Below are 26,211 nucleotides of genomic sequence, written 5' to 3'. Positions count from 1 at the left end.
TCATCATTGCGGCGCCCCTGCTTTTCACCAAGCCAAGACGGAACATCCACTTTGGTGTGAAATCCTCCTTTGAGGTGATAAGACGTAACTCACAGTGTGCTCTCAGAAGTGGTAGCTTTGAGAGGGAGCCGCGATTAATATTGATGATTTTCATCTGTCTGCTCCTGGTCCCCACCCCCCACAACCTTTCTTGAGCGAGAGGTAATTTCAGTGCTATGAGCTTCTGCTACCCCTCCTTCGATAGCTCAGTTGGTAGAGCGGAGGACTGTAGCATTAATTCGGGCATCCTTAGGTCGCTGGTTCAAATCCGGCTCGAAGGATTTTGTGGTTTCATTTCCATGTCTTTTGCTGTTAATCAACAATACCTTCCGTTGATTATGAAAAAGTCCCCGAGCTTCGATAAATACTGGAAAAGAAGCGTACTCTATCTGCTTTCAAAGGGAATTGATGACATAGTCATCGCTAGGGGAGGCGTGAAGAACAGTAAAGGAAACCTGCTGATCAAAACTGCTACCAAAGCATTGCATTAGTACATGTATGCCCTTGGCAGACTTCCAATTGCATTGCACCACGGTAGCTGCTTGGCAGCCAATCACACTGTGACTTGCCTTCAATTTGAGTGTCCACCGATGGGCAAGAGGGCATAGCCAATGGAATCATCCCCCGAAAGGCTGAGCAAGCTGGAAAGTAGACCAACAGTTTACACATTTGGGGAAATCCTGAGAAGTTTTGCATTCCAAACTGAGCAAATAAAAGCCCTGCCGGAGAATCGAACCCTGATTGCACTAAGTATATGCTCCATGAAGACAGCCCTCACGTAAGGCGTGGGCAATTTCATGCCTGACACTTTACATTCTAGTCTCAAATCGAGACTTTGCAGTCCGTGGGCTCCAGAGTCTCCTTGCATCCAGCAAAACTTTAGAGGGCAGTGGAGGGGATGTAGCTCAGTGGTAGAGCGCATGCTTCGCATGTATGAGGCCCCGGGTTCAATCCCCGGCATCTCCAGGAGTCGCTGTTCTGTATCTCGGCTTTTTCCAGAAGGCTAGCCTGCCACCTTGTGGAAAGTTGAGGTTTCTCAGGCAGTTGGGGGGTCAGAACCCCACTTAAATAGGTTGCATTGAAAAATATTGTTTGAAATAGGCATAGTTTCCACTTTTCAAGAAAATCTGAGAATTTTGCTTGCCAAAAGGAGGAAATAAATGCCCTCTCTGAGGAACGAACTCAGGACCTTCAGATTATGAGACTGACGCGCTGCCTACTGCGCTAAGAAGGCTGCACACAAGCATCTCTAAACAAGACTATAGATCAGGAAGATAATCCAGTTGCGAGGCTTAAGGATTTTCCTGACTGAGACTTTATGCTGCAGTGTCAAGTGGGTTGACTTGGCAGACACTTACATTCAGGGTTTCCATGCATACAGTAAAACTTGGCATACAAGGGGATGTAGCTCAGTGGTAGAGCGCATGCTTTGCATGTATGAGGCCCTGGGTTCAATCCCCGGCATCTCCAGACTTTTGCCATGCTTATCTTGTATTTTGGCAGAAAACTAGGCTGGCTGTCAGTATTAAGGAAGAGATATGTCATGCAACTGGGATACGAACCCCACTTAAACTGTGAGACGTGTGCCTTGGAAAACCCCATGAAATGGGGCTATCTCATTTTTGATGCTTATAGAACCAAAGAATCTTACTTGTTTAAGCCATCAAAGTGATGATTAATCTTGGCAATCTTAATACATTTAGGATAGAAATCTGTGGCAGCCATCTTGGTCATTGGTAAGGGTTCTTCCTCTAAACCAGAGACTCTCTACAGTAGCTTCAAGAAAAACTGAATATGTTGCCTTTACTCTACTGATTTTTCCATTCTCTTTCCTTTCAAAAATGAACCCAAAATGCATGTTCTTGAAGCTGGGTGCGTGGTAATGACTCCCATAACTTTCTGTCATTTTTCTCACGGTTAAAGGCTTCCATCCATTTGCCACCAATGCTTCCTAAGGTCTTTGTATCAAAGTTCCTTTCCTTTCTGTAAAATTCATCATTGCGGCGCCCCTGCTTTTCACCAAGCCAAGACGGAGCATCCACTTTGGTGTGAAATCCTCCTTTGAGGTGATAAGACGTAACTCACAGTGTGCTCTCAGAAGTGGTAGCTTTGAGAGGGAGCCGCGATTAATATTGATGATTTTCATCTGTCTGCTCCTGGTCCCCACCCCCCACAACCTTTCTTGAGCGAGAGGTAATTTCAGTGCTATGAGCTTCTGCTACCCCTCCTTCGATAGCTCAGTTGGTAGAGCGCAGGACTGTAGCATTAATTCGGGCATCCTTAGGTCGCTGGTTCAAATCCGGCTCGAAGGATTTTGTGGTTTCATTTCCATGTCTTTTGCTGTTAATCAACAATACCTTCCGTTGATTATGAAAAAGTCCCCGAGCTTCGATAAATACTGGAAAAGAAGCGTACTCTATCTGCTTTCAAAGGGAATTGATGACATAGTCATCGCTAGGGGAGGCGTGAAGAACAGTAAAGGAAACCTGCTGATCAAAACTGCTACCAAAGCATTGCATTAGTACATGTATGCCCTTGGCAGACTTCCAATTGCATTGCACCACGGTAGCTGCTTGGCAGCCAATCACACTGTGACTTGCCTTCAATTTGAGTGTCCACCGATGGGCAAGAGGGCATAGCCAATGGAATCATCCCCCGAAAGGCTGAGCAAGCTGGAAAGTAGACCAACAGTTTACACATTTGGGGAAATCCTGAGAAGTTTTGCATTCCAAACTGAGCAAATAAAAGCCCTGCCGGAGAATCGAACCCTGATTGCACTAAGTATATGCTCCATGAAGACAGCCCTCACGTAAGGCGTGGGCAATTTCATGCCTGACACTTTACATTCTAGTCTCAAATCGAGACTTTGCAGTCCGTGGGCTCCAGAGTCTCCTTGCATCCAGCAAAAGTTTAGAGGGCAGTGGAGGGGATGTAGCTCAGTGGTAGAGCGCATGCTTCGCATGTATGAGGCCCCGGGTTCAATCCCCGGCATCTCCAGGAGTCGCTGTTCTGTATCTCGGCTTTTTCCAGAAGGCTAGCCTGCCACCTTGTGGAAAGTTGAGGTTTCTCAGGCAGTTGGGGGGTCAGAACCCCACTTAAATAGGTTGCATTGAAAAATATTGTTTGAAATAGGCATAGTTTCCACTTTTCAAGAAAATCTGAGAATTTTGCTTGCCAAAAGGAGGAAATAAATGCCCTCTCTGAGGAACGAACTCAGGACCTTCAGATTATGAGACTGACGCGCTGCCTACTGCGCTAAGAAGGCTGCACACAAGCATCTCTAAACAAGACTATAGATCAGGAAGATAATCCAGTTGCGAGGCTTAAGGATTTTCCTGACTGAGACTTTATGCTGCAGTGTCAAGTGGGTTGACTTGGCAGACACTTACATTCAGGGTTTCCATGCATACAGTAAAACTTGGCATACAAGGGGATGTAGCTCAGTGGTAGAGCGCATGCTTTGCATGTATGAGGCCCCGGGTTCAATCCCCGGCATCTCCAGACTTTTGCCATGCTTATCTTGTATTTTGGCAGAAAACTAGGCTGGCTGTCAGTATTAAGGAAGAGATATGTCATGCAACTGGGATACGAACCCCACTTAAACTGTGAGACGTGTGCCTTGGAAAACCCCATGAAATGGGGCTATCTCATTTTTGATGCTTATAGAACCAAAGAATCTTACTTGTTTAAGCCATCAAAGTGATGATTAATCTTGGCAATCTTAATACATTTAGGATAGAAATCTGTGGCAGCCATCTTGGTCATTGGTAAGGGTTCTTCCTCTAAACCAGAGACTCTCTACAGTAGCTTCAAGAAAAACTGAATATGTTGCCTTTACTCTACTGATTTTTCCATTCTCTTTCCTTTCAAAAATGAACCCAAAATGCATGTTCTTGAAGCTGGGTGCGTGGTAATGACTCCCATAACTTTCTGTCATTTTTCTCACGGTTAAAGGCTTCCATCCATTTGCCACCAATGCTTCCTAAGGTCTTTGTATCAAAGTTCCTTTCCTTTCTGTAAAATTCATCATTGCGGCGCCCCTGCTTTTCACCAAGCCAAGACGGAGCATCCACTTTGGTGTGAAATCCTCCTTTGAGGTGATAAGACGTAACTCACAGTGTGCTCTCAGAAGTGGTAGCTTTGAGAGGGAGCCGCGATTAATATTGATGATTTTCATCTGTCTGCTCCTGGTCCCCACCCCCCACAACCTTTCTTGAGCGAGAGGTAATTTCAGTGCTATGAGCTTCTGCTACCCCTCCTTCGATAGCTCAGTTGGTAGAGCGCAGGACTGTAGCATTAATTCGGGCATCCTTAGGTCGCTGGTTCAAATCCGGCTCGAAGGATTTTGTGGTTTCATTTCCATGTCTTTTGCTGTTAATCAACAATACCTTCCGTTGATTATGAAAAAGTCCCCGAGCTTCGATAAATACTGGAAAAGAAGCGTACTCTATCTGCTTTCAAAGGGAATTGATGACATAGTCATCGCTAGGGGAGGCGTGAAGAACAGTAAAGGAAACCTGCTGATCAAAACTGCTACCAAAGCATTGCATTAGTACATGTATGCCCTTGGCAGACTTCCAATTGCATTGCACCACGGTAGCTGCTTGGCAGCCAATCACACTGTGACTTGCCTTCAATTTGAGTGTCCACCGATGGGCAAGAGGGCATAGCCAATGGAATCATCCCCCGAAAGGCTGAGCAAGCTGGAAAGTAGTCCAACAGTTTACACATTTGGGGAAATCCTGAGAAGTTTTGCATTCCAAACTGAGCAAATAAAAGCCCTGCCGGAGAATCGAACCCTGATTGCACTAAGTATATGCTCCATGAAGACAGCCCTCACGTAAGGCGTGGGCAATTTCATGCCTGACACTTTACATTCTAGTCTCAAATCGAGACTTTGCAGTCCGTGGGCTCCAGAGTCTCCTTGCATCCAGCAAAACTTTAGAGGGCAGTGGAGGGGATGTAGCTCAGTGGTAGAGCGCATGCTTCGCATGTATGAGGCCCCGGGTTCAATCCCCGGCATCTCCAGGAGTCGCTGTTCTGTATCTCGGCTTTTTCCAGAAGGCTAGCCTGCCACCTTGTGGAAAGTTGAGGTTTCTCAGGCAGTTGGGGGGTCAGAACCCCACTTAAATAGGTTGCATTGAAAAATATTGTTTGAAATAGGCATAGTTTCCACTTTTCAAGAAAATCTGAGAATTTTGCTTGCCAAAAGGAGGAAATAAATGCCCTCTCTGAGGAACGAACTCAGGACCTTCAGATTATGAGACTGACGCGCTGCCTACTGCGCTAAGAAGGCTGCACACAAGCATCTCTAAACAAGACTATAGACCAGGAAGATAATCCAGGTGCGAGGCTTAAGGATTTTCCTGACTGAGACTTTATGCTGCAGTGTCAAGTGGGTTGACTTGGCAGACACTTACATTCAGGGTTTCCATGCATACAGTAAAACTTGGCATACAAGGGGATGTAGCTCAGTGGTAGAGCGCATGCTTTGCATGTATGAGGCCCCGGGTTCAATCCCCGGCATCTCCAGACTTTTGCCATGCTTATCTTGGATTTTGGCAGAAAACTAGGCTGGCTGTCAGTATTAACCCCTTCAGTGCTAATGACAAGGGTAACTCGTCATGGAGTTTCCATTGATTTCAATGGAAAGTCAATGGGAAGAGGGGGATGTACCTTAGCAGCCAAGTGGTTAAGGAAGAGATATGTCATGCAACTGGGATACGAACCCCACTTAAACTGTGAGACGTGTGCCTTGGAAAACCCCATGAAATGGGGCTATCTCATTTTTGATGCTTATAGAACCAAAGAATCTTACTTGTTTAAGCCATCAAAGTGATGATTAATCTTGGCAATCTTAATACATTTAGGATAGAAATCGGTGGCAGCCATCTTGGTCATTGGTAAGGGTTCTTCCTCTAAACCAGAGACTCTCTACAGTAGCTTCAAGAAAAACTGAATATGTTGCCTTTACTCTACTGATTTTTCCATTCTCTTTCCTTTCAAAAATGAACCCAAAATGCATGTTCTTGAAGCTGGGTGCGTGGTAATGACTCCCATAACTTTCTGTCATTTTTCTCACGGTTAAAGGCTTCCATCCATTTGCCACCAATGCTTCCTAAGGTCTTTGTATCAAAGTTCCTTTCCTTTCTGTAAAATTCATCATTGCGGCGCCCCTGCTTTTCACCAAGCCAAGACGGAACATCCACTTTGGTGTGAAATCCTCCTTTGAGGTGATAAGACGTAACTCACAGTGTGCTCTCAGAAGTGGTAGCTTTGAGAGGGAGCCGCGATTAATATTGATGATTTTCATCTGTCTGCTCCTGGTCCCCACCCCCCACAACCTTTCTTGAGCGAGAGGTAATTTCAGTGCTATGAGCTTCTGCTACCCCTCCTTCGATAGCTCAGTTGGTAGAGCGCAGGACTGTAGCATTAATTCGGGCATCCTTAGGTCGCTGGTTCAAATCCGGCTCGAAGGATTTTGTGGTTTCATTTCCATGTCTTTTGCTGTTAATCAACAATACCTTCCGTTGATTATGAAAAAGTCCCCGAGCTTCGATAAATACTGGAAAAGAAGCGTACTCTATCTGCTTTCAAAGGGAATTGATGACATAGTCATCGCTAGGGGAGGCGTGAAGAACAGTAATGGAAACCTGCTGATCAAAACTGCTACCAAAGCATTGCATTAGTACATGTATGCCCTTGGCAGACTTCCAATTGCATTGCACCACGGTAGCTGCTTGGCAGCCAATCACACTGTGACTTGCCTTCAATTTGAGTGTCCACCGATGGGCAAGAGGGCATAGCCAATGGAATCATCCCCCGAAAGGCTGAGCAAGCTGGAAAGTAGACCAACAGTTTACACATTTGGGGAAATCCTGAGAAGTTTTGCATTCCAAACTGAGCAAATAAAAGCCCTGCCGGAGAATCGAACCCTGATTGCACTAAGTATATGCTCCATGAAGACAGCCCTCACGTAAGGCGTGGGCAATTTCATGCCTGACACTTTACATTCTAGTCTCAAATCGAGACTTTGCAGTCCGTGGGCTCCAGAGTCTCCTTGCATCCAGCAAAAGTTTAGAGGGCAGTGGAGGGGATGTAGCTCAGTGGTAGAGCGCATGCTTCGCATGTATGAGGCCCCGGGTTCAATCCCCGGCATCTCCAGGAGTCGCTGTTCTGTATCTCGGCTTTTTCCAGAAGGCTAGCCTGCCACCTTGTGGAAAGTTGAGGTTTCTCAGGCAGTTGGGGGGTCAGAACCCCACTTAAATAGGTTGCATTGAAAAATATTGTTTGAAATAGGCATAGTTTCCACTTTTCAAGAAAATCTGAGAATTTTGCTTGCCAAAAGGAGGAAATAAATGCCCTCTCTGAGGATCGAACTCAGGACCTTCAGATTATGAGACTGACGCGCTGCCTACTGCGCTAAGAAGGCTGCACACAAGCATCTCTAAACAAGACTATAGACCAGGAAGATAATCCAGGTGCGAGGCTTAAGGATTTTCCTGACTGAGACTTTATGCTGCAGTGTCAAGTGGGTTGACTTGGCAGACACTTACATTCAGGGTTTCCATGCATACAGTAAAACTTGGCATACAAGGGGATGTAGCTCAGTGGTAGAGCACATGCTTTGCATGTATGAGGCCCCGGGTTCAATCCCCGGCATCTCCAGACTTTTGCCATGCTTATCTTGGATTTTGGCAGAAAACTAGGCTGGCTGTCAGTATTAAGGAAGAGATATGTCATGCAACTGGGATACGAACCCCACTTAAACTGTGAGACGTGTGCCTTGGAAAACCCCATGAAATGGGGCTATCTCATTTTTGATGCTTATAGAACCAAAGAATCTTACTTGTTTAAGCCATCAAAGTGATGATTAATCTTGGCAATCTTAATACATTTAGGATAGAAATCGGTGGCAGCCATCTTGGTCATTGGTAAGGGTTCTTCCTCTAAACCAGAGACTCTCTACAGTAGCTTCAAGAAAAACTGAATATGTTGCCTTTACTCTACTGATTTTTCCATTCTCTTTCCTTTCAAAAATGAACCCAAAATGCATGTTCTTGAAGCTGGGTGCGTGGTAATGACTCCCATAACTTTCTGTCATTTTTCTCACGGTTAAAGGCTTCCATCCATTTGCCACCAATGCTTCCTAAGGTCTTTGTATCAAAGTTCCTTTCCTTTCTGTAAAATTCATCATTGCGGCGCCCCTGCTTTTCACCAAGCCAAGACGGAGCATCCACTTTGGTGTGAAATCCTCCTTTGAGGTGATAAGACGTAACTCACAGTGTGCTCTCAGAAGTGGTAGCTTTGAGAGGGAGCCGCGATTAATATTGATGATTTTCATCTGTCTGCTCCTGGTCCCCACCCCCCACAACCTTTCTTGAGCGAGAGGTAATTTCAGTGCTATGAGCTTCTGCTACCCCTCCTTCGATAGCTCAGTTGGTAGAGCGCAGGACTGTAGCATTAATTCGGGCATCCTTAGGTCGCTGGTTCAAATCCGGCTCGAAGGATTTTGTGGTTTCATTTCCATGTCTTTTGCTGTTAATCAACAATACCTTCCGTTGATTATGAAAAAGTCCCCGAGCTTCGATAAATACTGGAAAAGAAGCGTACTCTATCTGCTTTCAAAGGGAATTGATGACATAGTCATCGCTAGGGGAGGCGTGAAGAACAGTAAAGGAAACCTGCTGATCAAAACTGCTACCAAAGCATTGCATTAGTACATGTATGCCCTTGGCAGACTTCCAATTGCATTGCACCACGGTAGCTGCTTGGCAGCCAATCACACTGTGACTTGCCTTCAATTTGAGTGTCCACCGATGGGCAAGAGGGCATAGCCAATGGAATCATCCCCCGAAAGGCTGAGCAAGCTGGAAAGTAGACCAACAGTTTACACATTTGGGGAAATCCTGAGAAGTTTTGCATTCCAAACTGAGCAAATAAAAGCCCTGCCGGAGAATCGAACCCTGATTGCACTAAGTATATGCTCCATGAAGACAGCCCTCACGTAAGGCGTGGGCAATTTCATGCCTGACACTTTACATTCTAGTCTCAAATCGAGACTTTGCAGTCCGTGGGCTCCAGAGTCTCCTTGCATCCAGCAAAACTTTAGAGGGCAGTGGAGGGGATGTAGCTCAGTGGTAGAGCGCATGCTTCGCATGTATGAGGCCCCGGGTTCAATCCCCGGCATCTCCAGGAGTCGCTGTTCTGTATCTCGGCTTTTTCCAGAACGCTAGCCTGCCACCTTGTGGAAAGTTGAGGTTTCTCAGGCAGTTGGGGGGTCAGAACCCCACTTAAATAGGTTGCATTGAAAAATATTGTTTGAAATAGGCATAGTTTCCACTTTTCAAGAAAATCTGAGAATTTTGCTTGCCAAAAGGAGGAAATAAATGCCCTCTCTGAGGAACGAACTCAGGACCTTCAGATTATGAGACTGACGCGCTGCCTACTGCGCTAAGAAGGCTGCACACAAGCATCTCTAAACAAGACTATAGACCAGGAAGATAATCCAGGTGCGAGGCTTAAGGATTTTCCTGACTGAGACTTTATGCTGCAGTGTCAAGTGGGTTGACTTGGCAGACACTTACATTCAGGGTTTCCATGCATACAGTAAAACTTGGCATACAAGGGGATGTAGCTCAGTGGTAGAGCGCATGCTTTGCATGTATGAGGCCCCGGGTTCAATCCCCGGCATCTCCAGACTTTTGCCATGCTTATCTTGTATTTTGGCAGAAAACTAGGCTGGCTGTCAGTATTAAGGAAGAGATATGTCATGCAACTGGGATACGAACCCCACTTAAACTGTGAGACGTGTGCCTTGGAAAACCCCATGAAATGGGGCTATCTCATTTTTGATGCTTATAGAACCAAAGAATCTTACTTGTTTAAGCCATCAAAGTGATGATTAATCTTGGCAATCTTAATACATTTAGGATAGAAATCTGTGGCAGCCATCTTGGTCATTGGTAAGGGTTCTTCCTCTAAACCAGAGACTCTCTACAGTAGCTTCAAGAAAAACTGAATATGTTGCCTTTACTCTACTGATTTTTCCATTCTCTTTCCTTTCAAAAATGAACCCAAAATGCATGTTCTTGAAGCTGGGTGCGTGGTAATGACTCCCATAACTTTCTGTCATTTTTCTCACGGTTAAAGGCTTCCATCCATTTGCCACCAATGCTTCCTAAGGTCTTTGTATCAAAGTTCCTTTCCTTTCTGTAAAATTCATCATTGCGGCGCCCCTGCTTTTCACCAAGCCAAGACGGAGCATCCACTTTGGTGTGAAATCCTCCTTTGAGGTGATAAGACGTAACTCACAGTGTGCTCTCAGAAGTGGTAGCTTTGAGAGGGAGCCGCGATTAATATTGATGATTTTCATCTGTCTGCTCCTGGTCCCCACCCCCCACAACCTTTCTTGAGCGAGAGGTAATTTCAGTGCTATGAGCTTCTGCTACCCCTCCTTCGATAGCTCAGTTGGTAGAGCGCAGGACTGTAGCATTAATTCGGGCATCCTTAGGTCGCTGGTTCAAATCCGGCTCGAAGGATTTTGTGGTTTCATTTCCATGTCTTTTGCTGTTAATCAACAATACCTTCCGTTGATTATGAAAAAGTCCCCGAGCTTCGATAAATACTGGAAAAGAAGCGTACTCTATCTGCTTTCAAAGGGAATTGATGACATAGTCATCGCTAGGGGAGGCGTGAAGAACAGTAAAGGAAACCTGCTGATCAAAACTGCTACCAAAGCATTGCATTAGTACATGTATGCCCTTGGCAGACTTCCAATTGCATTGCACCACGGTAGCTGCTTGGCAGCCAATCACACTGTGACTTGCCTTCAATTTGAGTGTCCACCGATGGGCAAGAGGGCATAGCCAATGGAATCATCCCCCGAAAGGCTGAGCAAGCTGGAAAGTAGACCAACAGTTTACACATTTGGGGAAATCCTGAGAAGTTTTGCATTCCAAACTGAGCAAATAAAAGCCCTGCCGGAGAATCGAACCCTGATTGCACTAAGTATATGCTCCATGAAGACAGCCCTCACGTAAGGCGTGGGCAATTTCATGCCTGACACTTTACATTCTAGTCTCAAATCGAGACTTTGCAGTCCGTGGGCTCCAGAGTCTCCTTGCATCCAGCAAAACTTTAGAGGGCAGTGGAGGGGATGTAGCTCAGTGGTAGAGTGCATGCTTCGCTTGTATGAGGCCCCGGGTTCAATCCCCGGCATCTCCAGGAGTCGCTGTTCTGTATCTTGGCTTTTTCCAGAAGGCTAGCCTGCCACCTTGTGGAAAGTTGAGGTTTCTCAGGCAGTTGGGGGGTCAGAACCCCACTTAAATAGGTTGCATTGAAAAATATTGTTTGAAATAGGCATAGTTTCCACTTTTCAAGAAAATCTGAGAATTTTGCTTGCCAAAAGGAGGAAATAAATGCCCTCTCTGAGGATCGAACTCAGGACCTTCAGATTATGAGACTGACGCGCTGCCTACTGCGCTAAGAAGGCTGCACACAAGCATCTCTAAACAAGACTATAGACCAGGAAGATAATCCAGGTGCGAGGCTTAAGGATTTTCCTGACTGAGACTTTATGCTGCAGTGTCAAGTGGGTTGACTTGGCAGACACTTACATTCAGGGTTTCCATGCATACAGTAAAACTTGGCATACAAGGGGATGTAGCTCAGTGGTAGAGCGCATACTTTGCATGTATGAGGCCCCGGGTTCAATCCCCGGCATCTCCAGACTTTTGCCATGCTTATCTTGGATTTTGGCAGAAAACTAGGCTGGCTGTCAGTATTAAGGAAGAGATATGTCATGCAACTGGGATACGAACCCCACTTAAACTGTGAGACGTGTGCCTTGGAAAACCCCATGAAATGGGGCTATCTCATTTTTGATGCTTATAGAACCAAAGAATCTTACTTGTTTAAGCCATCAAAGTGATGATTAATCTTGGCAATCTTAATACATTTAGGATAGAAATCGGTGGCAGCCATCTTGGTCATTGGTAAGGGTTCTTCCTCTAAACCAGAGACTCTCTACAGTAGCTTCAAGAAAAACTGAATATGTTGCCTTTACTCTACTGATTTTTCCATTCTCTTTCCTTTCAAAAATGAACCCAAAATGCATGTTCTTGAAGCTGGGTGCGTGGTAATGACTCCCATAACTTTCTGTCATTTTTCTCACGGTTAAAGGCTTCCATCCATTTGCCACCAATGCTTCCTAAGGTCTTTGTATCAAAGTTCCTTTCCTTTCTTTAAAATTCATCATTGCGGCGCCCCTGCTTTTCACCAAGCCAAGACGGAACATCCACTTTGGTGTGAAATCCTCCTTTGAGGTGATAAGACGTAACTCACAGTGTGCTCTCAGAAGTGGTAGCTTTGAGAGGGAGCCGCGATTAATATTGATGATTTTCATCTGTCTGCTCCTGGTCCCCACCCCCCACAACCTTTCTTGAGCGAGAGGTAATTTCAGTGCTATGAGCTTCTGCTACCCCTCCTTCGATAGCTCAGTTGGTAGAGCGGAGGACTGTAGCATTAATTCGGGCATCCTTAGGTCGCTGGTTCAAATCCGGCTCGAAGGATTTTGTGGTTTCATTTCCATGTCTTTTGCTGTTAATCAACAATACCTTCCGTTGATTATGAAAAAGTCCCCGAGCTTCGATAAATACTGGAAAAGAAGCGTACTCTATCTGCTTTCAAAGGGAATTGATGACATAGTCATCGCTAGGGGAGGCGTGAAGAACAGTAAAGGAAACCTGCTGATCAAAACTGCTACCAAAGCATTGCATTAGTACATGTATGCCCTTGGCAGACTTCCAATTGCATTGCACCACGGTAGCTGCTTGGCAGCCAATCACACTGTGACTTGCCTTCAATTTGAGTGTCCACCGATGGGCAAGAGGGCATAGCCAATGGAATCATCCCCCGAAAGGCTGAGCAAGCTGGAAAGTAGACCAACAGTTTACACATTTGGGGAAATCCTGAGAAGTTTTGCATTCCAAACTGAGCAAATAAAAGCCCTGCCGGAGAATCGAACCCTGATTGCACTAAGTATATGCTCCATGAAGACAGCCCTCACGTAAGGCGTGGGCAATTTCATGCCTGACACTTTACATTCTAGTCTCAAATCGAGACTTTGCAGTCCGTGGGCTCCAGAGTCTCCTTGCATCCAGCAAAACTTTAGAGGGCAGTGGAGGGGATGTAGCTCAGTGGTAGAGCGCATGCTTCGCATGTATGAGGCCCCGGGTTCAATCCCCGGCATCTCCAGGAGTCGCTGTTCTGTATCTCGGCTTTTTCCAGAACGCTAGCCTGCCACCTTGTGGAAAGTTGAGGTTTCTCAGGCAGTTGGGGGGTCAGAACCCCACTTAAATAGGTTGCATTGAAAAATATTGTTTGAAATAGGCATAGTTTCCACTTTTCAAGAAAATCTGAGAATTTTGCTTGCCAAAAGGAGGAAATAAATGCCCTCTCTGAGGAACGAACTCAGGACCTTCAGATTATGAGACTGACGCGCTGCCTACTGCGCTAAGAAGGCTGCACACAAGCATCTCTAAACAAGACTATAGACCAGGAAGATAATCCAGGTGCGAGGCTTAAGGATTTTCCTGACTGAGACTTTATGCTGCAGTGTCAAGTGGGTTGACTTGGCAGACACTTACATTCAGGGTTTCCATGCATACAGTAAAACTTGGCATACAAGGGGATGTAGCTCAGTGGTAGAGCGCATGCTTTGCATGTATGAGGCCCCGGGTTCAATCCCCGGCATCTCCAGACTTTTGCCATGCTTATCTTGTATTTTGGCAGAAAACTAGGCTGGCTGTCAGTATTAAGGAAGAGATATGTCATGCAACTGGGATACGAACCCCACTTAAACTGTGAGACGTGTGCCTTGGAAAACCCCATGAAATGGGGCTATCTCATTTTTGATGCTTATAGAACCAAAGAATCTTACTTGTTTAAGCCATCAAAGTGATGATTAATCTTGGCAATCTTAATACATTTAGGATAGAAATCTGTGGCAGCCATCTTGGTCATTGGTAAGGGTTCTTCCTCTAAACCAGAGACTCTCTACAGTAGCTTCAAGAAAAACTGAATATGTTGCCTTTACTCTACTGATTTTTCCATTCTCTTTCCTTTCAAAAATGAACCCAAAATGCATGTTCTTGAAGCTGGGTGCGTGGTAATGACTCCCATAACTTTCTGTCATTTTTCTCACGGTTAAAGGCTTCCATCCATTTGCCACCAATGCTTCCTAAGGTCTTTGTATCAAAGTTCCTTTCCTTTCTGTAAAATTCATCATTGCGGCGCCCCTGCTTTTCACCAAGCCAAGACGGAGCATCCACTTTGGTGTGAAATCCTCCTTTGAGGTGATAAGACGTAACTCACAGTGTGCTCTCAGAAGTGGTAGCTTTGAGAGGGAGCCGCGATTAATATTGATGATTTTCATCTGTCTGCTCCTGGTCCCCACCCCCCACAACCTTTCTTGAGCGAGAGGTAATTTCAGTGCTATGAGCTTCTGCTACCCCTCCTTCGATAGCTCAGTTGGTAGAGCGCAGGACTGTAGCATTAATTCGGGCATCCTTAGGTCGCTGGTTCAAATCCGGCTCGAAGGATTTTGTGGTTTCATTTCCATGTCTTTTGCTGTTAATCAACAATACCTTCCGTTGATTATGAAAAAGTCCCCGAGCTTCGATAAATACTGGAAAAGAAGCGTACTCTATCTGCTTTCAAAGGGAATTGATGACATAGTCATCGCTAGGGGAGGCGTGAAGAACAGTAAAGGAAACCTGCTGATCAAAACTGCTACCAAAGCATTGCATTAGTACATGTATGCCCTTGGCAGACTTCCAATTGCATTGCACCACGGTAGCTGCTTGGCAGCCAATCACACTGTGACTTGCCTTCAATTTGAGTGTCCACCGATGGGCAAGAGGGCATAGCCAATGGAATCATCCCCCGAAAGGCTGAGCAAGCTGGAAAGTAGACCAACAGTTTACACATTTGGGGAAATCCTGAGAAGTTTTGCATTCCAAACTGAGCAAATAAAAGCCCTGCCGGAGAATCGAACCCTGATTGCACTAAGTATATGCTCCATGAAGACAGCCCTCACGTAAGGCGTGGGCAATTTCATGCCTGACACTTTACATTCTAGTCTCAAATCGAGACTTTGCAGTCCGTGGGCTCCAGAGTCTCCTTGCATCCAGCAAAACTTTAGAGGGCAGTGGAGGGGATGTAGCTCAGTGGTAGAGTGCATGCTTCGCTTGTATGAGGCCCCGGGTTCAATCCCCGGCATCTCCAGGAGTCGCTGTTCTGTATCTTGGCTTTTTCCAGAAGGCTAGCCTGCCACCTTGTGGAAAGTTGAGGTTTCTCAGGCAGTTGGGGGGTCAGAACCCCACTTAAATAGGTTGCATTGAAAAATATTGTTTGAAATAGGCATAGTTTCCACTTTTCAAGAAAATCTGAGAATTTTGCTTGCCAAAAGGAGGAAATAAATGCCCTCTCTGAGGATCGAACTCAGGACCTTCAGATTATGAGACTGACGCGCTGCCTACTGCGCTAAGAAGGCTGCACACAAGCATCTCTAAACAAGACTATAGACCAGGAAGATAATCCAGGTGCGAGGCTTAAGGATTTTCCTGACTGAGACTTTATGCTGCAGTGTCAAGTGGGTTGACTTGGCAGACACTTACATTCAGGGTTTCCATGCATACAGTAAAACTTGGCATACAAGGGGATGTAGCTCAGTGGTAGAGCGCATACTTTGCATGTATGAGGCCCCGGGTTCAATCCCCGGCATCTCCAGACTTTTGCCATGCTTATCTTGGATTTTGGCAGAAAACTAGGCTGGCTGTCAGTATTAAGGAAGAGATATGTCATGCAACTGGGATACGAACCCCACTTAAACTGTGAGACGTGTGCCTTGGAAAACCCCATGAAATGGGGCTATCTCATTTTTGATGCTTATAGAACCAAAGAATCTTACTTGTTTAAGCCATCAAAGTGATGATTAATCTTGGCAATCTTAATACATTTAGGATAGAAATCGGTGGCAGCCATCTTGGTCATTGGTAAGGGTTCTTCCTCTAAACCAGAGACTCTCTACAGTAGCTTCAAGAAAAACTGAATATGTTGCCTTTACTCTACTGATTTTTCCATTCTCTTTCCTTTCAAAAATGAACCCAAAATGCATGTTCTTGAAGCTGGGTGCGTGGTAATGACTCCCATAACTTTCTGTCATTTTTCTCACGGTTAAAGGCTTCCATCCATTTGCCACCAATGCTTCCTAAGGTCTTTGTATCAAAGTTCCTTTCCTTTCTTTAAAATTCATCATTGCGGCGCCCCTGCTTTTCACCAAGCCAAGACGGAACATCCACTTTGGTGTGAAATCCTCCTTTGAGGTGATAAGACGTAACTCACAGTGTGCTCTCAGAAGTGGTAGCTTTGAGAGGGAGCCGCGATTAATATTGATGATTTTCATCTGTCTGCTCCTGGTCCCCACCCCCCACAACCTTTCTTGAGCGAGAGGTAATTTCAGTGCTATGAGCTTCTGCTACCCCTCCTTCGATAGCTCAGTTGGTAGAGCGGAGGACTGTAGCATTAATTCGGGCATCCTTAGGTCGCTGGTTCAAATCCGGCTCGAAGGATTTTGTGGTTTCATTTCCATGTCTTTTGCTGTTAATCAACAATACCTTCCGTTGATTATGAAAAAGTCCCCGAGCTTCGATAAATACTGGAAAAGAAGCGTACTCTATCTGCTTTCAAAGGGAATTGATGACATAGTCATCGCTAGGGGAGGCGTGAAGAACAGTAAAGGAAACCTGCTGATCAAAACTGCTACCAAAGCATTGCATTAGTACATGTATGCCCTTGGCAGACTTCCAATTGCATTGCACCACGGTAGCTGCTTGGCAGCCAATCACACTGTGACTTGCCTTCAATTTGAGTGTCCACCGATGGGCAAGAGGGCATAGCCAATGGAATCATCCCCCGAAAGGCTGAGCAAGCTGGAAAGTAGACCAACAGTTTACACATTTGGGGAAATCCTGAGAAGTTTTGCATTCCAAACTGAGCAAATAAAAGCCCTGCCGGAGAATCGAACCCTGATTGCACTAAGTATATGCTCCATGAAGACAGCCCTCACGTAAGGCGTGGGCAATTTCATGCCTGACACTTTACATTCTAGTCTCAAATCGAGACTTTGCAGTCCGTGGGCTCCAGAGTCTCCTTGCATCCAGCAAAACTTTAGAGGGCAGTGGAGGGGATGTAGCTCAGTGGTAGAGCGCATGCTTCGCATGTATGAGGCCCCGGGTTCAATCCCCGGCATCTCCAGGAGTCGCTGTTCTGTATCTCGGCTTTTTCCAGAACGCTAGCCTGCCACCTTGTGGAAAGTTGAGGTTTCTCAGGCAGTTGGGGGGTCAGAACCCCACTTAAATAGGTTGCATTGAAAAATATTGTTTGAAATAGGCATAGTTTCCACTTTTCAAGAAAATCTGAGAATTTTGCTTGCCAAAAGGAGGAAATAAATGCCCTCTCTGAGGAACGAACTCAGGACCTTCAGATTATGAGACTGACGCGCTGCCTACTGCGCTAAGAAGGCTGCACACAAGCATCTCTAAACAAGACTATAGACCAGGAAGATAATCCAGGTGCGAGGCTTAAGGATTTTCCTGACTGAGACTTTATGCTGCAGTGTCAAGTGGGTTGACTTGGCAGACACTTACATTCAGGGTTTCCATGCATACAGTAAAACTTGGCATACAAGGGGATGTAGCTCAGTGGTAGAGCGCATGCTTTGCATGTATGAGGCCCCGGGTTCAATCCCCGGCATCTCCAGACTTTTGCCATGCTTATCTTGTATTTTGGCAGAAAACTAGGCTGGCTGTCAGTATTAAGGAAGAGATATGTCATGCAACTGGGATACGAACCCCACTTAAACTGTGAGACGTGTGCCTTGGAAAACCCCATGAAATGGGGCTATCTCATTTTTGATGCTTATAGAACCAAAGAATCTTACTTGTTTAAGCCATCAAAGTGATGATTAATCTTGGCAATCTTAATACATTTAGGATAGAAATCTGTGGCAGCCATCTTGGTCATTGGTAAGGGTTCTTCCTCTAAACCAGAGACTCTCTACAGTAGCTTCAAGAAAAACTGAATATGTTGCCTTTACTCTACTGATTTTTCCATTCTCTTTCCTTTCAAAAATGAACCCAAAATGCATGTTCTTGAAGCTGGGTGCGTGGTAATGACTCCCATAACTTTCTGTCATTTTTCTCACGGTTAAAGGCTTCCATCCATTTGCCACCAATGCTTCCTAAGGTCTTTGTATCAAAGTTCCTTTCCTTTCTGTAAAATTCATCATTGCGGCGCCCCTGCTTTTCACCAAGCCAAGACGGAGCATCCACTTTGGTGTGAAATCCTCCTTTGAGGTGATAAGACGTAACTCACAGTGTGCTCTCAGAAGTGGTAGCTTTGAGAGGGAGCCGCGATTAATATTGATGATTTTCATCTGTCTGCTCCTGGTCCCCACCCCCCACAACCTTTCTTGAGCGAGAGGTAATTTCAGTGCTATGAGCTTCTGCTACCCCTCCTTCGATAGCTCAGTTGGTAGAGCGCAGGACTGTAGCATTAATTCGGGCATCCTTAGGTCGCTGGTTCAAATCCGGCTCGAAGGATTTTGTGGTTTCATTTCCATGTCTTTTGCTGTTAATCAACAATACCTTCCGTTGATTATGAAAAAGTCCCCGAGCTTCGATAAATACTGGAAAAGAAGCGTACTCTATCTGCTTTCAAAGGGAATTGATGACATAGTCATCGCTAGGGGAGGCGTGAAGAACAGTAAAGGAAACCTGCTGATCAAAACTGCTACCAAAGCATTGCATTAGTACATGTATGCCCTTGGCAGACTTCCAATTGCATTGCACCACGGTAGCTGCTTGGCAGCCAATCACACTGTGACTTGCCTTCAATTTGAGTGTCCACCGATGGGCAAGAGGGCATAGCCAATGGAATCATCCCCCGAAAGGCTGAGCAAGCTGGAAAGTAGACCAACAGTTTACACATTTGGGGAAATCCTGAGAAGTTTTGCATTCCAAACTGAGCAAATAAAAGCCCTGCCGGAGAATCGAACCCTGATTGCACTAAGTATATGCTCCATGAAGACAGCCCTCACGTAAGGCGTGGGCAATTTCATGCCTGACACTTTACATTCTAGTCTCAAATCGAGACTTTGCAGTCCGTGGGCTCCAGAGTCTCCTTGCATCCAGCAAAACTTTAGAGGGCAGTGGAGGGGATGTAGCTCAGTGGTAGAGTGCATGCTTCGCTTGTATGAGGCCCCGGGTTCAATCCCCGGCATCTCCAGGAGTCGCTGTTCTGTATCTTGGCTTTTTCCAGAAGGCTAGCCTGCCACCTTGTGGAAAGTTGAGGTTTCTCAGGCAGTTGGGGGGTCAGAACCCCACTTAAATAGGTTGCATTGAAAAATATTGTTTGAAATAGGCATAGTTTCCACTTTTCAAGAAAATCTGAGAATTTTGCTTGCCAAAAGGAGGAAATAAATGCCCTCTCTGAGGATCGAACTCAGGACCTTCAGATTATGAGACTGACGCGCTGCCTACTGCGCTAAGAAGGCTGCACACAAGCATCTCTAAACAAGACTATAGACCAGGAAGATAATCCAGGTGCGAGGCTTAAGGATTTTCCTGACTGAGACTTTATGCTGCAGTGTCAAGTGGGTTGACTTGGCAGACACTTACATTCAGGGTTTCCATGCATACAGTAAAACTTGGCATACAAGGGGATGTAGCTCAGTGGTAGAGCGCATACTTTGCATGTATGAGGCCCCGGGTTCAATCCCCGGCATCTCCAGACTTTTGCCATGCTTATCTTGGATTTTGGCAGAAAACTAGGCTGGCTGTCAGTATTAAGGAAGAGATATGTCATGCAACTGGGATACGAACCCCACTTAAACTGTGAGACGTGTGCCTTGGAAAACCCCATGAAATGGGGCTATCTCATTTTTGATGCTTATAGAACCAAAGAATCTTACTTGTTTAAGCCATCAAAGTGATGATTAATCTTGGCAATCTTAATACATTTAGGATAGAAATCGGTGGCAGCCATCTTGGTCATTGGTAAGGGTTCTTCCTCTAAACCAGAGACTCTCTACAGTAGCTTCAAGAAAAACTGAATATGTTGCCTTTACTCTACTGATTTTTCCATTCTCTTTCCTTTCAAAAATGAACCCAAAATGCATGTTCTTGAAGCTGGGTGCGTGGTAATGACTCCCATAACTTTCTGTCATTTTTCTCACGGTTAAAGGCTTCCATCCATTTGCCACCAATGCTTCCTAAGGTCTTTGTATCAAAGTTCCTTTCCTTTCTTTAAAATTCATCATTGCGGCGCCCCTGCTTTTCACCAAGCCAAGACGGAACATCCACTTTGGTGTGAAATCCTCCTTTGAGGTGATAAGACGTAACTCACAGTGTGCTCTCAGAAGTGGTAGCTTTGAGAGGGAGCCGCGATTAATATTGATGATTTTCATCTGTCTGCTCCTGGTCCCCACCCCCCACAACCTTTCTTGAGCGAGAGGTAATTTCAGTGCTATGAGCTTCTGCTACCCCTCCTTCGATAGCTCAGTTGGTAGAGCGGAGGACTGTAGCATTAATTCGGGCATCCTTAGGTCGCTGGTTCAAATCCGGCTCGAAGGATTTTGTGGTTTCATTTCCATGTCTTTTGCTGTTAATCAACAATACCTTCCGTTGATTATGAAAAAGTCCCCGAGCTTCGATAAATACTGGAAAAGAAGCGTACTCTATCTGCTTTCAAAGGGAATTGATGACATAGTCATCGCTAGGGGAGGCGTGAAGAACAGTAAAGGAAACCTGCTGATCAAAACTGCTACCAAAGCATTGCATTAGTACATGTATGCCCTTGGCAGACTTCCAATTGCATTGCACCACGGTAGCTGCTTGGCAGCCAATCACACTGTGACTTGCCTTCAATTTGAGTGTCCACCGATGGGCAAGAGGGCATAGCCAATGGAATCATCCCCCGAAAGGCTGAGCAAGCTGGAAAGTAGACCAACAGTTTACACATTTGGGGAAATCCTGAGAAGTTTTGCATTCCAAACTGAGCAAATAAAAGCCCTGCCGGAGAATCGAACCCTGATTGCACTAAGTATATGCTCCATGAAGACAGCCCTCACGTAAGGCGTGGGCAATTTCATGCCTGACACTTTACATTCTAGTCTCAAATCGAGACTTTGCAGTCCGTGGGCTCCAGAGTCTCCTTGCATCCAGCAAAACTTTAGAGGGCAGTGGAGGGGATGTAGCTCAGTGGTAGAGCGCATGCTTCGCATGTATGAGGCCCCGGGTTCAATCCCCGGCATCTCCAGGAGTCGCTGTTCTGTATCTCGGCTTTTTCCAGAACGCTAGCCTGCCACCTTGTGGAAAGTTGAGGTTTCTCAGGCAGTTGGGGGGTCAGAACCCCACTTAAATAGGTTGCATTGAAAAATATTGTTTGAAATAGGCATAGTTTCCACTTTTCAAGAAAATCTGAGAATTTTGCTTGCCAAAAGGAGGAAATAAATGCCCTCTCTGAGGAACGAACTCAGGACCTTCAGATTATGAGACTGACGCGCTGCCTACTGCGCTAAGAAGGCTGCACACAAGCATCTCTAAACAAGACTATAGACCAGGAAGATAATCCAGGTGCGAGGCTTAAGGATTTTCCTGACTGAGACTTTATGCTGCAGTGTCAAGTGGGTTGACTTGGCAGACACTTACATTCAGGGTTTCCATGCATACAGTAAAACTTGGCATACAAGGGGATGTAGCTCAGTGGTAGAGCGCATGCTTTGCATGTATGAGGCCCCGGGTTCAATCCCCGGCATCTCCAGACTTTTGCCATGCTTATCTTGTATTTTGGCAGAAAACTAGGCTGGCTGTCAGTATTAAGGAAGAGATATGTCATGCAACTGGGATACGAACCCCACTTAAACTGTGAGACGTGTGCCTTGGAAAACCCCATGAAATGGGGCTATCTCATTTTTGATGCTTATAGAACCAAAGAATCTTACTTGTTTAAGCCATCAAAGTGATGATTAATCTTGGCAATCTTAATACATTTAGGATAGAAATCTGTGGCAGCCATCTTGGTCATTGGTAAGGGTTCTTCCTCTAAACCAGAGACTCTCTACAGTAGCTTCAAGAAAAACTGAATATGTTGCCTTTACTCTACTGATTTTTCCATTCTCTTTCCTTTCAAAAATGAACCCAAAATGCATGTTCTTGAAGCTGGGTGCGTGGTAATGACTCCCATAACTTTCTGTCATTTTTCTCACGGTTAAAGGCTTCCATCCATTTGCCACCAATGCTTCCTAAGGTCTTTGTATCAAAGTTCCTTTCCTTTCTGTAAAATTCATCATTGCGGCGCCCCTGCTTTTCACCAAGCCAAGACGGAGCATCCACTTTGGTGTGAAATCCTCCTTTGAGGTGATAAGACGTAACTCACAGTGTGCTCTCAGAAGTGGTAGCTTTGAGAGGGAGCCGCGATTAATATTGATGATTTTCATCTGTCTGCTCCTGGTCCCCACCCCCCACAACCTTTCTTGAGCGAGAGGTAATTTCAGTGCTATGAGCTTCTGCTACCCCTCCTTCGATAGCTCAGTTGGTAGAGCGCAGGACTGTAGCATTAATTCGGGCATCCTTAGGTCGCTGGTTCAAATCCGGCTCGAAGGATTTTGTGGTTTCATTTCCATGTCTTTTGCTGTTAATCAACAATACCTTCCGTTGATTATGAAAAAGTCCCCGAGCTTCGATAAATACTGGAAAAGAAGCGTACTCTATCTGCTTTCAAAGGGAATTGATGACATAGTCATCGCTAGGGGAGGCGTGAAGAACAGTAAAGGAAACCTGCTGATCAAAACTGCTACCAAAGCATTGCATTAGTACATGTATGCCCTTGGCAGACTTCCAATTGCATTGCACCACGGTAGCTGCTTGGCAGCCAATCACACTGTGACTTGCCTTCAATTTGAGTGTCCACCGATGGGCAAGAGGGCATAGCCAATGGAATCATCCCCCGAAAGGCTGAGCAAGCTGGAAAGTAGACCAACAGTTTACACATTTGGGGAAATCCTGAGAAGTTTTGCATTCCAAACTGAGCAAATAAAAGCCCTGCCGGAGAATCGAACCCTGATTGCACTAAGTATATGCTCCATGAAGACAGCCCTCACGTAAGGCGTGGGCAATTTCATGCCTGACACTTTACATTCTAGTCTCAAATCGAGACTTTGCAGTCCGTGGGCTCCAGAGTCTCCTTGCATCCAGCAAAACTTTAGAGGGCAGTGGAGGGGATGTAGCTCAGTGGTAGAGTGCATGCTTCGCTTGTATGAGGCCCCGGGTTCAATCCCCGGCATCTCCAGGAGTCGCTGTTCTGTATCTTGGCTTTTTCCAGAAGGCTAGCCTGCCACCTTGTGGAAAGTTGAGGTTTCTCAGGCAGTTGGGGGGTCAGAACCCCACTTAAATAGGTTGCATTGAAAAATATTGTTTGAAATAGGCATAGTTTCCACTTTTCAAGAAAATCTGAGAATTTTGCTTGCCAAAAGGAGGAAATAAATGCCCTCTCTGAGGATCGAACTCAGGACCTTCAGATTATGAGACTGACGCGCTGCCTACTGCGCTAAGAAGGCTGCACACAAGCATCTCTAAACAAGACTATAGACCAGGAAGATAATCCAGGTGCGAGGCTTAAGGATTTTCCTGACTGAGACTTTATGCTGCAGTGTCAAGTGGGTTGACTTGGCAGACACTTACATTCAGGGTTTCCATGCATACAGTAAAACTTGGCATACAAGGGGATGTAGCTCAGTGGTAGAGCGCATACTTTGCATGTATGAGGCCCCGGGTTCAATCCCCGGCATCTCCAGACTTTTGCCATGCTTATCTTGGATTTTGGCAGAAAACTAGGCTGGCTGTCAGTATTAAGGAAGAGATATGTCATGCAACTGGGATACGAACCCCACTTAAACTGTGAGACGTGTGCCTTGGAAAACCCCATGAAATGGGGCTATCTCATTTTTGATGCTTATAGAACCAAAGAATCTTACTTGTTTAAGCCATCAAAGTGATGATTAATCTTGGCAATCTTAATACATTTAGGATAGAAATCGGTGGCAGCCATCTTGGTCATTGGTAAGGGTTCTTCCTCTAAACCAGAGACTCTCTACAGTAGCTTCAAGAAAAACTGAATATGTTGCCTTTACTCTACTGATTTTTCCATTCTCTTTCCTTTCAAAAATGAACCCAAAATGCATGTTCTTGAAGCTGGGTGCGTGGTAATGACTCCCATAACTTTCTGTCATTTTTCTCACGGTTAAAGGCTTCCATCCATTTGCCACCAATGCTTCCTAAGGTCTTTGTATCAAAGTTCCTTTCCTTTCTTTAAAATTCATCATTGCGGCGCCCCTGCTTTTCACCAAGCCAAGACGGAACATCCACTTTGGTGTGAAATCCTCCTTTGAGGTGATAAGACGTAACTCACAGTGTGCTCTCAGAAGTGGTAGCTTTGAGAGGGAGCCGCGATTAATATTGATGATTTTCATCTGTCTGCTCCTGGTCCCCACCCCCCACAACCTTTCTTGAGCGAGAGGTAATTTCAGTGCTATGAGCTTCTGCTACCCCTCCTTCGATAGCTCAGTTGGTAGAGCGGAGGACTGTAGCATTAATTCGGGCATCCTTAGGTCGCTGGTTCAAATCCGGCTCGAAGGATTTTGTGGTTTCATTTCCATGTCTTTTGCTGTTAATCAACAATACCTTCCGTTGATTATGAAAAAGTCCCCGAGCTTCGATAAATACTGGAAAAGAAGCGTACTCTATCTGCTTTCAAAGGGAATTGATGACATAGTCATCGCTAGGGGAGGCGTGAAGAACAGTAAAGGAAACCTGCTGATCAAAACTGCTACCAAAGCATTGCATTAGTACATGTATGCCCTTGGCAGACTTCCAATTGCATTGCACCACGGTAGCTGCTTGGCAGCCAATCACACTGTGACTTGCCTTCAATTTGAGTGTCCACCGATGGGCAAGAGGGCATAGCCAATGGAATCATCCCCCGAAAGGCTGAGCAAGCTGGAAAGTAGACCAACAGTTTACACATTTGGGGAAATCCTGAGAAGTTTTGCATTCCAAACTGAGCAAATAAAAGCCCTGCCGGAGAATCGAACCCTGATTGCACTAAGTATATGCTCCATGAAGACAGCCCTCACGTAAGGCGTGGGCAATTTCATGCCTGACACTTTACATTCTAGTCTCAAATCGAGACTTTGCAGTCCGTGGGCTCCAGAGTCTCCTTGCATCCAGCAAAACTTTAGAGGGCAGTGGAGGGGATGTAGCTCAGTGGTAGAGCGCATGCTTCGCATGTATGAGGCCCCGGGTTCAATCCCCGGCATCTCCAGACTTTTGCCATGCTTATCTTGGATTTTGGCAGAAAACTAGGCTGGCTGTCAGTATTAAGGAAGAGATATGTCATGCAACTGGGATACGAACCCCACTTAAACTGTGAGACGTGTGCCTTGGAAAACCCCATGAAATGGGGCTATCTCATTTTTGATGCTTATAGAACCAAAGAATCTTACTTGTTTAAGCCATCAAAGTGATGATTAATCTTGGCAATCTTAATACATTTAGGATAGAAATCTGTGGCAGCCATCTTGGTCATTGGTAAGGGTTCTTCCTCTAAACCAGAGACTCTCTACAGTAGCTTCAAGAAAAACTGAATATGTTGCCTTTACTCTACTGATTTTTCCATTCTCTTTCCTTTCAAAAATGAACCCAAAATGCATGTTCTTGAAGCTGGGTGCGTGGTAATGACTCCCATAACTTTCTGTCATTTTTCTCACGGTTAAAGGCTTCCATCCATTTGCCACCAATGCTTCCTAAGGTCTTTGTATCAAAGTTCCTTTCCTTTCTGTAAAATTCATCATTGCGGCGCCCCTGCTTTTCACCAAGCCAAGACGGAGCATCCACTTTGGTGTGAAATCCTCCTTTGAGGTGATAAGACGTAACTCACAGTGTGCTCTCAGAAGTGGTAGCTTTGAGAGGGAGCCGCGATTAATATTGATGATTTTCATCTGTCTGCTCCTGGTCCCCACCCCCCACAACCTTTCTTGAGCGAGAGGTAATT

At 45.5% G+C, this 26,211-nt stretch overlaps 50 non-coding genes across 50 annotated transcripts; 38 read left to right on the top strand and 12 right to left on the bottom strand.

The window, feature by feature from the left end:
* Nucleotides 1-234: 234 nt before the first annotated feature.
* TRNAY-GUA (transfer RNA tyrosine (anticodon GUA)) lies at nucleotides 235-320 on the top strand. Its single transcript is given in 2 exon segments — nucleotides 235-271; nucleotides 285-320. It is a non-coding gene; the product is annotated as a tRNA-Tyr (tRNA).
* Nucleotides 321-933: 613 nt separating this feature from the next.
* TRNAA-CGC (transfer RNA alanine (anticodon CGC)) lies at nucleotides 934-1,005 on the top strand. The gene has a single exon. It is a non-coding gene; the product is annotated as a tRNA-Ala (tRNA).
* Nucleotides 1,006-1,200: 195 nt separating this feature from the next.
* On the bottom strand, nucleotides 1,201-1,273 carry TRNAM-CAU (transfer RNA methionine (anticodon CAU)). Its single transcript has one exon. It is a non-coding gene; the product is annotated as a tRNA-Met (tRNA).
* Nucleotides 1,274-1,437: 164 nt separating this feature from the next.
* TRNAA-UGC (transfer RNA alanine (anticodon UGC)) lies at nucleotides 1,438-1,509 on the top strand. Its single transcript has one exon. It is a non-coding gene; the product is annotated as a tRNA-Ala (tRNA).
* A 756-nt stretch (nucleotides 1,510-2,265) lies between these two features.
* TRNAY-GUA (transfer RNA tyrosine (anticodon GUA)) lies at nucleotides 2,266-2,351 on the top strand. Its single transcript is given in 2 exon segments — nucleotides 2,266-2,302; nucleotides 2,316-2,351. It is a non-coding gene; the product is annotated as a tRNA-Tyr (tRNA).
* Nucleotides 2,352-2,964: 613 nt separating this feature from the next.
* On the top strand, nucleotides 2,965-3,036 carry TRNAA-CGC (transfer RNA alanine (anticodon CGC)). Its single transcript has one exon. It is a non-coding gene; the product is annotated as a tRNA-Ala (tRNA).
* Nucleotides 3,037-3,231: 195 nt separating this feature from the next.
* Nucleotides 3,232-3,304, bottom strand: TRNAM-CAU (transfer RNA methionine (anticodon CAU)). Its single transcript has one exon. It is a non-coding gene; the product is annotated as a tRNA-Met (tRNA).
* A 164-nt stretch (nucleotides 3,305-3,468) lies between these two features.
* On the top strand, nucleotides 3,469-3,540 carry TRNAA-UGC (transfer RNA alanine (anticodon UGC)). The gene has a single exon. It is a non-coding gene; the product is annotated as a tRNA-Ala (tRNA).
* Nucleotides 3,541-4,296: 756 nt separating this feature from the next.
* TRNAY-GUA (transfer RNA tyrosine (anticodon GUA)) lies at nucleotides 4,297-4,382 on the top strand. Its single transcript is given in 2 exon segments — nucleotides 4,297-4,333; nucleotides 4,347-4,382. It is a non-coding gene; the product is annotated as a tRNA-Tyr (tRNA).
* Nucleotides 4,383-4,995: 613 nt separating this feature from the next.
* Nucleotides 4,996-5,067, top strand: TRNAA-CGC (transfer RNA alanine (anticodon CGC)). The gene has a single exon. It is a non-coding gene; the product is annotated as a tRNA-Ala (tRNA).
* A 195-nt stretch (nucleotides 5,068-5,262) lies between these two features.
* Nucleotides 5,263-5,335, bottom strand: TRNAM-CAU (transfer RNA methionine (anticodon CAU)). Its single transcript has one exon. It is a non-coding gene; the product is annotated as a tRNA-Met (tRNA).
* Nucleotides 5,336-5,499: 164 nt separating this feature from the next.
* TRNAA-UGC (transfer RNA alanine (anticodon UGC)) lies at nucleotides 5,500-5,571 on the top strand. Its single transcript has one exon. It is a non-coding gene; the product is annotated as a tRNA-Ala (tRNA).
* Nucleotides 5,572-6,432: 861 nt separating this feature from the next.
* TRNAY-GUA (transfer RNA tyrosine (anticodon GUA)) lies at nucleotides 6,433-6,518 on the top strand. Its single transcript is given in 2 exon segments — nucleotides 6,433-6,469; nucleotides 6,483-6,518. It is a non-coding gene; the product is annotated as a tRNA-Tyr (tRNA).
* A 613-nt stretch (nucleotides 6,519-7,131) lies between these two features.
* Nucleotides 7,132-7,203, top strand: TRNAA-CGC (transfer RNA alanine (anticodon CGC)). The gene has a single exon. It is a non-coding gene; the product is annotated as a tRNA-Ala (tRNA).
* Nucleotides 7,204-7,398: 195 nt separating this feature from the next.
* Nucleotides 7,399-7,471, bottom strand: TRNAM-CAU (transfer RNA methionine (anticodon CAU)). The gene has a single exon. It is a non-coding gene; the product is annotated as a tRNA-Met (tRNA).
* A 164-nt stretch (nucleotides 7,472-7,635) lies between these two features.
* Nucleotides 7,636-7,707, top strand: TRNAA-UGC (transfer RNA alanine (anticodon UGC)). The gene has a single exon. It is a non-coding gene; the product is annotated as a tRNA-Ala (tRNA).
* Nucleotides 7,708-8,463: 756 nt separating this feature from the next.
* Nucleotides 8,464-8,549, top strand: TRNAY-GUA (transfer RNA tyrosine (anticodon GUA)). Its single transcript is given in 2 exon segments — nucleotides 8,464-8,500; nucleotides 8,514-8,549. It is a non-coding gene; the product is annotated as a tRNA-Tyr (tRNA).
* Nucleotides 8,550-9,162: 613 nt separating this feature from the next.
* On the top strand, nucleotides 9,163-9,234 carry TRNAA-CGC (transfer RNA alanine (anticodon CGC)). The gene has a single exon. It is a non-coding gene; the product is annotated as a tRNA-Ala (tRNA).
* A 195-nt stretch (nucleotides 9,235-9,429) lies between these two features.
* Nucleotides 9,430-9,502, bottom strand: TRNAM-CAU (transfer RNA methionine (anticodon CAU)). Its single transcript has one exon. It is a non-coding gene; the product is annotated as a tRNA-Met (tRNA).
* Nucleotides 9,503-9,666: 164 nt separating this feature from the next.
* On the top strand, nucleotides 9,667-9,738 carry TRNAA-UGC (transfer RNA alanine (anticodon UGC)). The gene has a single exon. It is a non-coding gene; the product is annotated as a tRNA-Ala (tRNA).
* A 756-nt stretch (nucleotides 9,739-10,494) lies between these two features.
* Nucleotides 10,495-10,580, top strand: TRNAY-GUA (transfer RNA tyrosine (anticodon GUA)). Its single transcript is given in 2 exon segments — nucleotides 10,495-10,531; nucleotides 10,545-10,580. It is a non-coding gene; the product is annotated as a tRNA-Tyr (tRNA).
* A 613-nt stretch (nucleotides 10,581-11,193) lies between these two features.
* Nucleotides 11,194-11,265, top strand: TRNAA-CGC (transfer RNA alanine (anticodon CGC)). The gene has a single exon. It is a non-coding gene; the product is annotated as a tRNA-Ala (tRNA).
* A 195-nt stretch (nucleotides 11,266-11,460) lies between these two features.
* Nucleotides 11,461-11,533, bottom strand: TRNAM-CAU (transfer RNA methionine (anticodon CAU)). Its single transcript has one exon. It is a non-coding gene; the product is annotated as a tRNA-Met (tRNA).
* Nucleotides 11,534-11,697: 164 nt separating this feature from the next.
* Nucleotides 11,698-11,769, top strand: TRNAA-UGC (transfer RNA alanine (anticodon UGC)). The gene has a single exon. It is a non-coding gene; the product is annotated as a tRNA-Ala (tRNA).
* Nucleotides 11,770-12,525: 756 nt separating this feature from the next.
* TRNAY-GUA (transfer RNA tyrosine (anticodon GUA)) lies at nucleotides 12,526-12,611 on the top strand. The gene is given in 2 exon segments: nucleotides 12,526-12,562; nucleotides 12,576-12,611. It is a non-coding gene; the product is annotated as a tRNA-Tyr (tRNA).
* Nucleotides 12,612-13,224: 613 nt separating this feature from the next.
* On the top strand, nucleotides 13,225-13,296 carry TRNAA-CGC (transfer RNA alanine (anticodon CGC)). The gene has a single exon. It is a non-coding gene; the product is annotated as a tRNA-Ala (tRNA).
* Nucleotides 13,297-13,491: 195 nt separating this feature from the next.
* Nucleotides 13,492-13,564, bottom strand: TRNAM-CAU (transfer RNA methionine (anticodon CAU)). Its single transcript has one exon. It is a non-coding gene; the product is annotated as a tRNA-Met (tRNA).
* A 164-nt stretch (nucleotides 13,565-13,728) lies between these two features.
* On the top strand, nucleotides 13,729-13,800 carry TRNAA-UGC (transfer RNA alanine (anticodon UGC)). The gene has a single exon. It is a non-coding gene; the product is annotated as a tRNA-Ala (tRNA).
* A 756-nt stretch (nucleotides 13,801-14,556) lies between these two features.
* Nucleotides 14,557-14,642, top strand: TRNAY-GUA (transfer RNA tyrosine (anticodon GUA)). Its single transcript is given in 2 exon segments — nucleotides 14,557-14,593; nucleotides 14,607-14,642. It is a non-coding gene; the product is annotated as a tRNA-Tyr (tRNA).
* A 613-nt stretch (nucleotides 14,643-15,255) lies between these two features.
* On the top strand, nucleotides 15,256-15,327 carry TRNAA-CGC (transfer RNA alanine (anticodon CGC)). The gene has a single exon. It is a non-coding gene; the product is annotated as a tRNA-Ala (tRNA).
* A 195-nt stretch (nucleotides 15,328-15,522) lies between these two features.
* On the bottom strand, nucleotides 15,523-15,595 carry TRNAM-CAU (transfer RNA methionine (anticodon CAU)). Its single transcript has one exon. It is a non-coding gene; the product is annotated as a tRNA-Met (tRNA).
* Nucleotides 15,596-15,759: 164 nt separating this feature from the next.
* Nucleotides 15,760-15,831, top strand: TRNAA-UGC (transfer RNA alanine (anticodon UGC)). Its single transcript has one exon. It is a non-coding gene; the product is annotated as a tRNA-Ala (tRNA).
* A 756-nt stretch (nucleotides 15,832-16,587) lies between these two features.
* TRNAY-GUA (transfer RNA tyrosine (anticodon GUA)) lies at nucleotides 16,588-16,673 on the top strand. Its single transcript is given in 2 exon segments — nucleotides 16,588-16,624; nucleotides 16,638-16,673. It is a non-coding gene; the product is annotated as a tRNA-Tyr (tRNA).
* Nucleotides 16,674-17,286: 613 nt separating this feature from the next.
* On the top strand, nucleotides 17,287-17,358 carry TRNAA-CGC (transfer RNA alanine (anticodon CGC)). The gene has a single exon. It is a non-coding gene; the product is annotated as a tRNA-Ala (tRNA).
* Nucleotides 17,359-17,553: 195 nt separating this feature from the next.
* TRNAM-CAU (transfer RNA methionine (anticodon CAU)) lies at nucleotides 17,554-17,626 on the bottom strand. The gene has a single exon. It is a non-coding gene; the product is annotated as a tRNA-Met (tRNA).
* Nucleotides 17,627-17,790: 164 nt separating this feature from the next.
* TRNAA-UGC (transfer RNA alanine (anticodon UGC)) lies at nucleotides 17,791-17,862 on the top strand. Its single transcript has one exon. It is a non-coding gene; the product is annotated as a tRNA-Ala (tRNA).
* Nucleotides 17,863-18,618: 756 nt separating this feature from the next.
* TRNAY-GUA (transfer RNA tyrosine (anticodon GUA)) lies at nucleotides 18,619-18,704 on the top strand. Its single transcript is given in 2 exon segments — nucleotides 18,619-18,655; nucleotides 18,669-18,704. It is a non-coding gene; the product is annotated as a tRNA-Tyr (tRNA).
* Nucleotides 18,705-19,317: 613 nt separating this feature from the next.
* TRNAA-CGC (transfer RNA alanine (anticodon CGC)) lies at nucleotides 19,318-19,389 on the top strand. The gene has a single exon. It is a non-coding gene; the product is annotated as a tRNA-Ala (tRNA).
* A 195-nt stretch (nucleotides 19,390-19,584) lies between these two features.
* On the bottom strand, nucleotides 19,585-19,657 carry TRNAM-CAU (transfer RNA methionine (anticodon CAU)). Its single transcript has one exon. It is a non-coding gene; the product is annotated as a tRNA-Met (tRNA).
* A 164-nt stretch (nucleotides 19,658-19,821) lies between these two features.
* On the top strand, nucleotides 19,822-19,893 carry TRNAA-UGC (transfer RNA alanine (anticodon UGC)). The gene has a single exon. It is a non-coding gene; the product is annotated as a tRNA-Ala (tRNA).
* Nucleotides 19,894-20,649: 756 nt separating this feature from the next.
* Nucleotides 20,650-20,735, top strand: TRNAY-GUA (transfer RNA tyrosine (anticodon GUA)). The gene is given in 2 exon segments: nucleotides 20,650-20,686; nucleotides 20,700-20,735. It is a non-coding gene; the product is annotated as a tRNA-Tyr (tRNA).
* Nucleotides 20,736-21,348: 613 nt separating this feature from the next.
* TRNAA-CGC (transfer RNA alanine (anticodon CGC)) lies at nucleotides 21,349-21,420 on the top strand. Its single transcript has one exon. It is a non-coding gene; the product is annotated as a tRNA-Ala (tRNA).
* Nucleotides 21,421-21,615: 195 nt separating this feature from the next.
* TRNAM-CAU (transfer RNA methionine (anticodon CAU)) lies at nucleotides 21,616-21,688 on the bottom strand. Its single transcript has one exon. It is a non-coding gene; the product is annotated as a tRNA-Met (tRNA).
* A 164-nt stretch (nucleotides 21,689-21,852) lies between these two features.
* Nucleotides 21,853-21,924, top strand: TRNAA-UGC (transfer RNA alanine (anticodon UGC)). The gene has a single exon. It is a non-coding gene; the product is annotated as a tRNA-Ala (tRNA).
* A 756-nt stretch (nucleotides 21,925-22,680) lies between these two features.
* On the top strand, nucleotides 22,681-22,766 carry TRNAY-GUA (transfer RNA tyrosine (anticodon GUA)). Its single transcript is given in 2 exon segments — nucleotides 22,681-22,717; nucleotides 22,731-22,766. It is a non-coding gene; the product is annotated as a tRNA-Tyr (tRNA).
* A 613-nt stretch (nucleotides 22,767-23,379) lies between these two features.
* Nucleotides 23,380-23,451, top strand: TRNAA-CGC (transfer RNA alanine (anticodon CGC)). The gene has a single exon. It is a non-coding gene; the product is annotated as a tRNA-Ala (tRNA).
* A 195-nt stretch (nucleotides 23,452-23,646) lies between these two features.
* Nucleotides 23,647-23,719, bottom strand: TRNAM-CAU (transfer RNA methionine (anticodon CAU)). Its single transcript has one exon. It is a non-coding gene; the product is annotated as a tRNA-Met (tRNA).
* Nucleotides 23,720-23,883: 164 nt separating this feature from the next.
* Nucleotides 23,884-23,955, top strand: TRNAA-UGC (transfer RNA alanine (anticodon UGC)). The gene has a single exon. It is a non-coding gene; the product is annotated as a tRNA-Ala (tRNA).
* Nucleotides 23,956-24,711: 756 nt separating this feature from the next.
* Nucleotides 24,712-24,797, top strand: TRNAY-GUA (transfer RNA tyrosine (anticodon GUA)). Its single transcript is given in 2 exon segments — nucleotides 24,712-24,748; nucleotides 24,762-24,797. It is a non-coding gene; the product is annotated as a tRNA-Tyr (tRNA).
* A 613-nt stretch (nucleotides 24,798-25,410) lies between these two features.
* TRNAA-CGC (transfer RNA alanine (anticodon CGC)) lies at nucleotides 25,411-25,482 on the top strand. The gene has a single exon. It is a non-coding gene; the product is annotated as a tRNA-Ala (tRNA).
* The last annotated feature ends 729 nt before the right edge of the window (nucleotides 25,483-26,211 follow it).

The sequence above is a fragment of the Lissotriton helveticus genome, chromosome 1_2 (assembly GCF_964261635.1).
Source record: "Lissotriton helveticus chromosome 1_2, aLisHel1.1, whole genome shotgun sequence".
In the NCBI taxonomy this organism is placed as follows: Eukaryota; Metazoa; Chordata; class Amphibia; order Caudata; family Salamandridae; genus Lissotriton; species Lissotriton helveticus.
This window is presented reverse-complemented; position numbering and strand designations above follow the sequence as displayed.